The 9,650-nt window shown below is 41.1% G+C and overlaps 1 pseudogene; it reads right to left on the bottom strand.

Moving 5' to 3' along the window:
- Positions 1–7,370: 7,370 nt before the first annotated feature.
- Positions 7,371–8,158, bottom strand: LOC102774158 (annotated as a pseudogene).
- Positions 8,159–9,650: the final 1,492 nt, after the last annotated feature.

Here is a 9,650-nt window from a genome sequence, read left to right as displayed (position 1 = left end):
TGAATAAAGGAAAATAAATATAGAATATTTTTGAATATTTCTTTCTGTTCATTCAGTTATAGTTAATGACAACTTCAGATTTTCTTGGATTGACATATATAAAATTGGAGGGCACTTCTTTGTTATGCAACTAATTAAATAACCCATTCAATCTGTTTTGAATATATTTTCCTCTTGAAGTCTGACTAGATGTGTAGGTTCTGCCTAAACACAAATTGGTTGCACACAGAGGAAGAAGATTCAACTTAAGAAATCATTGTCCCCAAATGGCACGGAAATGTAATTTGTTTGAATTCTTTCACCTTTCTCCCCTCTCCCCAAAACAGTTGTTTACTACAATAAAAAAAATTAGTGCAATGTCATTTAGGTAATAAAATTCTCTTGGGTTATATAAATCAATTAAATTCTACTCTATTGCTAATATTTTAAGCTCTGTAAGTATTCCAGTTCCAGTTATTCTTTAAACAAGATGTCAGGCGATGCCTACATCTCCCACTTTTTAAAGTGAAACTGTAGAAATCCTTCAGTAACTGGGAAATCTGAAATTCTTTGAGGAAGGTAGCATGCACAGGTTGACTTTCGTCAAAGCTAGGAGAAATTTTAGAAGCAAAAAAGGTTGTTGGGTGGAGAACCAGCAACGCCCAAGGAGTGGGAGTTGCAGAAACCACAGGAATGAGCAAGGGCCTGAAGTAGCTGTGAGAGGAATGAGTTTGTTTAGACTTTGGAGCACTGCTTCTCAGGGTTTGGACCCCAGCCACAAGTAGCATCACCTGGGAACTTGTTGAAATGCAGATTCTACATCCTTACCCCAGACCAATACTATCAGAAACTCTAGGGGTGGGGCCCAGCCATCTGTGTTTTTTCTTTCTTTCTTTCTTTTTTTTTAAAGCCATGTATATTTTTTTGAATTGATTTCAGAGAGGAAGGAAGAGGGAGAGAGAGAGAAACATAAATGATGAGAGAGAATCATTGGTTGGCTGCCTCCTGCAAGCCCTCTACTGGGGATCGAGCCCACAACCTGAGCATGTGCCCTTGATCAGAATCGAACCTGGGACCTTTCAGTTCACAGGCCGATGCTCTATCCACCGAGCAAAACTGGCTAGGGCATCTGTGTTTTAACAAGTGCCCCACTCCAGATAATTTGGAAGCCCATTCAAGTTTGACAACACCTAATTTACAGGGAAGTGGAATACCGCTGTGCATGGGAAAATATTATATTAAAAACACAATTACTGATTTTTTTCTTTAAAAATAGTATAATTTAATCATACAGATTCTATGTTTTCCAAAGCAAATAAATTTTTTCTGACTTTTTTTTCTCATGGTTGAGTGTTTGGGAGACAAGTAACATTGTCTACCATGATTGGGTGCTAAATAGAATACATTTTAAGGATGGGTGTAGAAGGAAAAATTCTTAGGTCTCAATATTCTCTACAGTATAGTTTTTTAACCAGAGAAACAAGATAGGTTACCTTTCTGCTAAAATTATGCAAGTGATTGTCAAATTTTCACATCATTTGTATATTGATATTATTTTCATTTAATTGGCATTGCAAACAAAAAACCCAAATTGTGGATAGTAATTTTCTTTTATTATTTGCCATTAACTGAGCTAAATTTATCTTTATTTTAAACCCCCCCCGCAACTTTTCCATCTGCGGAGTGTTAATAGCATGTTAAACTAATTGCCGTCCTCATGGTCTAATTCTTTTCTCTGTCATTTTTGGCTGTAAAATTCTCAGTTTGGGATGCTTTCACACTGACACAGGCACTTCATGGTGACCGGTTATCTGTTCGGTCGTGACGGCACCTGGCTCTTTATATATTAGGATAGTCCTTATATGATTATTAAAGTGTTTATGGTTTTCATTATTATTTTCTGTTTTTAGGACCAACTGTTGATTAGTTTATATCAACCTGCTGGGTCTGGTGATTGTTTTGACTTCTGCAATCATACCCCACAGGCGTGTAACAAGTGTTGAGCTTGTCTGCTGCAGGAGCTCTGATCCCAGGTGTCTTCCCTGCTGCAACATTCCTCTCTAGCTTTGCCTTTCTCTGGCCACCCTCCAGTTGGAAGTGATAGAATGTCATAGGCAAGGGCCAGGGCTTTAGATTGAGAGATTAGGGTTTGAGTTCTGGCTTGGCCATTTACAAGCTGTGCTGCCTTGGCCTCCCTGAACTGTAGTTTTTTATGATGTAAAATAGGGCTTTTAGTACCTTCCTCATAGTATAACTATTAAATGACACAGAACTTATAGCTTACTCTGAAAAATATCTTTTTGGGTTGGGTGGGAGTGGGGGTGGAGATATCCACAACATACTGTTGACTCATATTGATCTTAAATGGACAAAACCCCCTCCCACTTCCTTTTTACAGGAACTGATGATAAACCACATCTCTCCTATTCTGCACTTGTCCTGTGGAAATTTTGTAACTAAACACTTGTCTTCACATGGATGCCTGTGGCATTCTGCTTTGTTGTTTATGGACACATCCATTTTATCTGCCCAGTTTTTTTAAAATCTCTTCCTTTGTCCAGCAAATCAATTGAATGTGCACTAGGGGATGAAGAATCTGCCCATTGGATGAGCAGTCCATTCATCGTGTCACTCAAGACATTAAAAGAGTCCAGTCTAGATGCCTTTTGGCTGACATTAGCTGATTAATCAACCTGAACTCTTTGTTTATTCAGCCGGCTGTGGATACTCCTAATTGTTCTAGTTGTCAGCCTTCCAATGTTGACTAGACTCTTCCCACAACAAGTCTCTTTTCCGTTGTGACCAGGAAAATGCTCTGTGCTCTTAAACTGATGGCTCTTTGTACAAGTCTATAGCATTATCATCACTCTGTCCCTCCCTTTATCATCATCTGAGTACTCTCCAAGGTGAAATTATCTTCTTATCTCTAGCTCTTTACATGACTCAAGGAGATGGTATTTTTATTTAGCAACTATTAATCTCCCTTCATTCCTACACCCTCTCCCCCATACACACCTTCATGGGAAGAATATACAGGCTCTTCTTCCCCTCCCCCATCTTCATGGGAAGAGTATACAGTATTTTCTTATCCCACTGATATGGGTTGAACATACGACTTGCTTTGGACAATGGAATGTGAGTGAATGAGACACAATTTTTTTTAAAACACCTTTCAATACATTAAATAATTTAGGTTATTTAAAAAAGTGTATCGCAGTTTGACAGGAACCTCCTTTTTCTTATATTCTGTTGGTTTGCTTCTGTGAAATGAGCAGCTGGTTATATCCAGATTTATTTTTTTATTGTTGACATATTACAGATGTCCCTCATTTCCCCCACTCTTTGCCCACCTCCACCCAGCCCCCAGCCCCCATCCCCTGGCCTTTGCCACATTGTTGTCTGTGTTTCATGGGCATATATGTTCTTTGGCTAATCTCGTCATTTTTTATCCAGACCCTCCCTCCCACCTCCCCTCTGACATCCATCAGACTGTTCCATGTATCCATGCCTCTGGTACTACTTTTTGCTAGTTTATTTTGCTCATTAGATCCCACATATACCGGTAAGTGAGATCATGTGGTATTTGTCTTTCTCTGACTGGCTTATTTGGCTTAGCAAAATACTCTCCAGGTCCATCCTTGCTGTTGCAAAGGGTAAGAGTTCTTTCTTTTTAACAACCACATAGTATTCCATTGTGTAAATGTAACGCAGCTTTTTAAAAATATCCTCACCCAAGGATATGTTTTTATTGATTTGAGAGAGAGAGAGAGAGAGAGAGAGAGAGAGACAGACAGACATCAGTGTGAGAGAGAAACATTGATCGGTTGCCTCCATTATGTGCCCCAACTGAGGATCTGAGCTAAGATGTATGGTTTCTTTTGAGAAACTTCTGAGAGCACAATGGGGGTTCCTTTGTAGGTTACAATCTGTTTTTTAAAAATTGTAGCTGCTTCTAGGATTCTCTCTTTATCTTTGATTTTTAACATTTTCATTATAATGTATCATATAGAAGGTCTTTTTGCATTGAAATAATAGGGTGATCTATTAGCTTAGTGAACTTGGATGTCCAAGTGTCTTCTCAGGTTTGGGACGTTCTCAGCTCTTATTTCTTTAAATAGCCCCAACCCCTTCTCCTTCTCTTCTCCTGAAACACCAGTTATTCTAATATTTGTATATTTGGTGGAGTCCTTTAAGTCATGTAGGCTTTGGGGTTCTTTTTAATTTTTTTTCCTTGTTCTCTTTTGATTGGGTTATTTCAAAGTTCCATCAAGTAGTTTACTTATTCTGTCTTCCACTTGATCTGCTGTGCTGTAAATTTTGTTTTTTCTACTTTATTTTATTATTTTCTTTTTATTCATTGAATTCATCAGCTCCAGAGTTTCTATTTGGTTCTCTTTATTATCCCCATCACTTTGTTAAATTTCTCATTTTGTTCATGTATTGTTTTTCTCATTTTGTTGAATTGTCTTTCTGTTTTCTTATAAGGCAACTTGTTTCTCAAAACAACTATTTTCAATTCTTTTTCAACCAGGTCAAAGAATTCTGTACCTTAGAGTTTATTGGAAGATTATTGTCATCTTGATTCTCCGTGTAGTTTTGTGTTGCTGCTTTTGCATTTGAAATAGCAAATACCTCCTCAAATCTTTACTAATTAGCTTCAGGTGCGATATATGTTCTTCAGTCCTGTTTTATTTGTTGTTTTCTACCCTGCATGGATACATCTGCTCCACACTTCTTGCTCCCTCTTGCAACCGAATTCTTGAACTTGTATATCTTTTCTTGTTCTTACAACTCAATCAGGGTGGCTGCTGGAAATCTTTTGTTTTCTATAAGGTGGTGCTACAGCTCAACTTTGTGGCTTTTCCCTTACCCATAGATTCTGGTCTGTTTTCGTGATAGCACTGTGTTCATTGGACTCGTTCTTGCTGCCGTATTTGGGAGCATGCACAAGGAGCCAACTGCAGAGGTGAGGGTAGGTGGGTGGGTTTAGCGCTTGTGGTGTTGGGGGTGCCTGTGGGCCAATGAGCAGGTCCTTGAGTGAGATTCTCCCTGATGAAGTCCTGAATACAGTCATCGGGAACCGCATCCCTTTAGTATTCCTATCTGCCTCTTTCCTGAACTTCTCTCTCCCCCTAGTCATGGAAGTCCCAGTATTCTAGGTATGGCTGTAGAGAATTTTTTGCATTATAATTGTTATTGTTGCTTTTATATAACAATATCTAATCCCTTAAATTCCAATAGTGACATAGCTTTTATTCATGCTTCTTAATTGCTGTATAAAATCCTATTTCGTGAGCCAGATGTATCAACATTCATTCAATGATACCCTATTAATAACTTCTCCTTTGTTACTAGTTTTTTGTCACCATAAATAATGCTGCAGTTACCATTCTTGAACATATACTGTTATGTACTGGTATATTTATCTCTAGGGCATGGCATCAAGTCCCAGAAATGGATCAGGTAGATTGAATAAAGAGTGTAACATGTTGGCCCTTGCTGGTTTGGCTGAGTGGATAGAGTGTTGGACTGAAAGGTCCCAGATTTGATTCTGGTCAAGGGCATGAACCTCGGTGGCAGGTTCCACCCCGGACTTGGTCAGAGCCATTCCAGAGGCAACCAGTTGATGTGTCTCTCTCACACTGATGTTTCTTTCTCTCTCTCTGTCTCTTCCCCTCCCTTCCATTCTCTCTCTTTAAGAGAAAAAAAAAAAAGAGTGGTAAATTTTGTTAGCTTTGTTTTTTCTTTTCCAAGTTCTGTGACAAATTACATTTTTTTTACCGTCAAGATTTAAATAAATAATTTTCCCCACAACCTAGCCAGCAATAAGTAAGTGACTTTTAGATTTCTGCCAATCTCAGAGAAATAAAGTAATAATCTACATTTTCCACTCACTAGTAAACTCGCCCAGCTTCCCTGTGTTGGCTATTTGGATTTTCTCTTCATATTTTTGCTCATTACTCTATTGTGGTATTCCTATCCTTGTCAGTATGTAAGAGATTTTACATATGGCAGGTAAACCCTAGATGGAAATTTTTTTTCTTAATATAGGACTTGTCCATTTATCTCTTGCCACACCAAAATGTTGTGATGGTTATGAGAATGCCTTCTTTTCTCCATCCTCACTCTTTTTATCACACTCTCCTTTCCCTATCCTCTTTCCCCACACCTTTCTCTCTGTGTGTGCCTGTTTTTCTTCCTCTCTGCTGCCTTTCTATATTCTTCTTGGTGTGAGTCTTCTTTTTCTTTCTTTTTCTCTCTTACCCCTCTCACCACTCTCACTTGACTCCTTATTCCCTGCTTTCTAGCTCCATGCAAATACTAATTTCTAGTACAGAGAGCACTATATATATATTTTTTTTACTTTGTTACTTGCAAAGCCAACTAAACCCAAGAGGTGAGCAGGGCAGCACAATAAGGGGTTAAAGTAATGTGTTTTCAAAATTGGCTGAATTTGAGATCCCTTGATGAGGAGTTTTTTTATATATGTTATCCAGCCCACCCTCAGAGATTCCAGTTCGGCAGAGGGGTGTGATATACCAATGGATAATGGATAGCTAGTATTTTAAAATCTCTCCAAGGGATTCCAGTACACCTGCATGAGTGCTGGATCAGAGAGGCTAGACAACCCCCTCCCTCCCCCCCCCCCCCCGCCCCCCGTGCTGGCAGGGTGCTTGGGTGATTGGACAAGCTGGCTGTTACAGTCTCAGATAATTACTTTCAACAACTACCTGTCTCAGCAAAGACTGCATGAGGGGCTCACATGGAGTAGAAGCAATAGTAAAGTAGGTCTGCAGGACTTTATACTCCATCTCAAGTGGCAAAGGAGAGAAAGGTGAGGTTCAACTCAACCTAAGTGTGACTGCAGTGCAGCAAATGGACACAGAGGGGCGGTGTCGCCCCACGTGGCTTAGACGCTCCTGACCCAGATTCCAGGAAGGCTCTGCCTTGGTGAAGCGTTGGCTCACCACTCTACTTCTCACTCTTAGCCCCTGTCCTATACAGCCTGGCTCTCAGATGATTAAAGTTCGTATGTCATTTATTGAACATGAATTATCAAACACTGTCCTGGGTTATTTCATTTAATCTTTATAGCAATCTGAAGTAGATCTATTATTTCCATTCTACCAAAGAGTAATGGAGGTAATTTCCTAGTGGATAGCAGAGCCAGTTTACTCAAGCCTGCCTGACTCCAATGCAAGCGTTCTTTATATTCAACAACTGCTACTTTACTCGATAACATTTCATTGATGCTGAACATATTAATAAATGCGAATTTACCAATTAATTTATTCATGCAGACAATTCTTTCTTTCTTTCTTCCTTCTTAAACACAGGCATCAGTAAGAATAACTGAGTTAGCTAAGAAGTCTTAAAGCCCATGGTGTGTGTGTTTTTGGGGTGGGGGGTTCAATTTGTAGATTTTTATTTGTAAATTCTTTTTCCACACAATATGCAACCTCATCTACAGTCTGATTATACAAGTGCTAAGGGCAGAAAGATCTAGCATAAATACATTAAATAAAGAGGCAAAGCTGTGAAATTAAGTTGTATGCAGCAGGTCTGTGAGGATGGGGGAAATAAAACAGAGTAAGACTAAGGAATTGGAAGGTTTGAGCTAAAGTTCTTTCAGTCATCTTTCTCTTTAGCTCCATGTTTAAGGATTCACATGAACTCAATGTAACTTTGTCAATAGGTGCTTCTCTGTACAGCTTCCTTGTCTGTAAGCCAATCTCCCATTATTGTCAGCAGCTCTCTCAGGTCATCTTCCCAAATGGTGCCAGTTGCTTCTTCATCAAAGCAAGCAAAAGCATTTCTGATGACCTCTTCCTGGCCTGTGCCATTTAACTTCTCATAAGCATCGTGAGGAACGTGGTGGGATTTATGGGCCTCTGGAGCTGCATTCATCATGGCATCGAGCTGAGCACCAGCTGGATTCTTCCCTGGAGAAGCAAGCTATCGTGCAAATTTTCCTTGTCAGTGAACCTATGTCTGTTCTGACCTCTTTAAACTCCTGAACCTGAGGCTGGTCTAACATGGCGAGCACAGTGGATGTTGCATGCTGCGGGTGCTTCTGAGTGGTCTTGGTTTTGCCTGTTTGTTTGACATGGTAGCTGTTTAATTCACCGCCAGACCCTACAGCCTGGGCTGCCCTGCACAAAACAACCCTGCTTGCATTTTAGCAAGTGACTGAAGGAACAAAGAACGAATGTCTGATGGTGAAATTGTAGCCATGGGATTGCCTGCTACTTACAGCTATGCCTGGTGTCAGTTACACTGAAAGTCTACAGACATAATGCAGGATTTTATTTGGCTAACAAGATGTTATTAAAAAAATATAAATCTCAGTAGTTCTAGATGGGACGTTAGCCCTGCAGTTCATCCCAGTCCCCAGCATTCCCTTTTCTTTCCATCTTTATTCTGTACTCATCCATGTTATCTGCCTGGTCTCCCTGGGGATGGAGGCACTGGGCTGATGGGTCCTGGTAATGCTATTGGGAGATGAGACCTGCCTCTGGGCCATGAACCTCACCCTCCTCCAAATCCCTTCCCTCTCTCTCCTTCCCTCCAGGTGTTGTCATCGTCATCACACTGGCTGCTCTTTATTGCTGGCAGCTCTTAACACCTGCGGTGGGTATATCTGTGGGTCTACTCTGCTGCTCCTACCACCCAGCCCAGCCTTGGGAATGCCAGAGCTAAATTTAACTGCACTGCTTCATCAGATGCTTGGGTATTTTCAGCACCAGTAGCATGGGCTGGCCTAGCTGGAAGTTGCTGAGGGCTGCTGCCAAGTCACACCCAGTGTTTTGGATTGAAATTAGCCTCCAGCTTGTTCAAGGGCTTGATCCCTCCCCCTTCCTTCGTAATTGGAGTTCAGGAGACGAAAAAGGCAAGGAGTGGCTGAGAGGAAGACAAGAGAAGGCATACCCTGGGGACCCTTTGAATTTGCTTGGTTATTTCTTCCTTCTCTTAGCCAGTTCCCTTTACAGCACATGAGTGCTGGAAGGTCCTGAGCTGGAGACCTTACTCTCCAGCTAAGTACGATGAGGGTGACCCACTTGGCCAGGACTACCTCCTGACTGGTAGCTGAGAGGAGGGTATGGTCTGCATTGCACAATGCCGGGCTGCCTGCTGGCCTGTTCTCTCCTGGCCTGCTAGGACTCATTGTTCAGGGAGTGACCGGCCTTGTTCGGAGTGCCAGCATTCTTCATGTGTCATCCAGTGCCCTTTCCTAACCTGAGCATTGGTCAACAGCACTTTGTGCCCGAAAGCTTGGCCCTCAGCCCTCGGAAAGTCCCTAGCTGGTGGGACTGTGGGTTGGTAGTCCCTCTGGCCAAGAGAGCAGTGTATGTGCAGAATCACAGGGTTCCAGTGACGGTTACAAATAGAAGAGAGACCTCCAGACCACAGCTCTCACGCTAGACAGGGCTTGGGATCCTCTGTTTGGAACTGCTCTTTTTTTTTTTGAGTTTTCTTTTAATATATTTTTTATTGATTAAGATATTACAAATGTGTCCTTGTCCCCACGTTACCCCCTCATCCCCAAAATCCGGGATAAAAAACTTTGGCACATCTACACAATGGAATACTACGCTGCTGTAAAAAGGAAGGAACTCCTACCATTTGCAACAGCATGGATGGAGCTGGAGAGCATTATGCTAAGTGAAATA

Source organism: Myotis davidii, unplaced genomic scaffold (assembly GCF_000327345.1).
Source record: "Myotis davidii unplaced genomic scaffold, ASM32734v1 scaffold125, whole genome shotgun sequence".
In the NCBI taxonomy this organism is placed as follows: domain Eukaryota; kingdom Metazoa; phylum Chordata; class Mammalia; order Chiroptera; family Vespertilionidae; genus Myotis; species Myotis davidii.
Note: the sequence above shows the minus strand (reverse complement) of the source record. Positions and strands in the feature narration are given on the sequence as shown.